This window comes from Sorex fumeus, unplaced genomic scaffold (genome assembly GCF_029834395.1).
Source record: "Sorex fumeus unplaced genomic scaffold, SorFum_2.1 ptg000030l, whole genome shotgun sequence".
NCBI classification, from domain to species: domain Eukaryota; kingdom Metazoa; phylum Chordata; class Mammalia; order Eulipotyphla; family Soricidae; genus Sorex; species Sorex fumeus.
Window position 1 is genome coordinate 29,016,864 of NW_026606087.1, and position 1,008 is coordinate 29,017,871.

At 41.3% G+C, this 1,008-nt stretch overlaps 1 non-coding gene across 1 annotated transcript; it reads left to right on the top strand.

Moving 5' to 3' along the window:
- Positions 1 to 673: 673 nt before the first annotated feature.
- LOC130025590 (U6 spliceosomal RNA) lies at positions 674 to 780 on the top strand. Its single transcript, XR_008792726.1, has one exon. It is a non-coding gene; the product is annotated as a U6 spliceosomal RNA (small nuclear RNA).
- Positions 781 to 1,008: the final 228 nt, after the last annotated feature.

The window sequence follows — 1,008 nt, forward strand, 5'->3', positions numbered from 1 at the left end:
ATGCTCAAAGCTGCTCTCCAGAAGCTTGGGCGAGCCTCTCCCATGAAGGACCCTGCAGAAAAACCCAGGTATGCAGGACCCATGACTGAAATCTCTAAGCCCGCTTGGAAGCGGACTGACCTCTTCTCCCTAGCTCCCAAATTTACCAATAGCTTGGCAGTCACACCCACAAAATGTCCTTGCACCCTATAATCTCATCAATGGCCTTGATCCAGAGATTCAGAAATAAAGGTCCCAGAAGAGAGCAACTAGGCCTTATCCACAAGTGAATCTGCTCTATAGTTGTATTCTAAATTTCAGAATTTCTGGAACTCTCATACTCTACCCCACTGATGTATCAAAGTAGCACACATTTCTATGGGTTTAACATGCATGTTTGTAATCTCTTATACAAAGGCTTCATGGTTCCAGGACGAAATACAACAATCTTCACACACTTTCATCTTATGGTGGTGAGAAGGTGCAATGATGATGGGATTGGTGTTTGAATATTAAGTGTAATGAATGATTGTGAACAACTTTATAAAAATAAATTAAATTAAAAAAGAAAAATGTGTAAATTTGGGAAGTAGCTATATTAAAATTATAGAATTTTGACCTTTTCATTTTTTAGTTTCTAAGTTTACTAATTTTTCTACTAGAATATGACATTTAAGATTAAAAAACAAAAATAGTGCTTGCTTTGGCAGCACATATACTAAAATTGGAATGATACAGAGAAGAATAGCATGGCCCCTGTGCAAGGATGACACGCAAAATCGTGAAGTTTTCCATATTTTTCCCATCAGTATTCAAACCTGGGACTTGGCTTTCTCCACGTACGTGCCCCAGGCGTCCTCTAGGACCCTGGGATGCTCACCACACCTGAGTCTCTTCCTGTTTGTCCCCAACTCTGTGCCGTCTTCCTCCTCCCCCAGGTAGTACCCTCCCCCACATAACAGGTACCCATAGGGGAGTGGCCTCTTTAGAAGTGGGCGAGGTTTTTAAGAAGTGGCATGGTCTAATTCT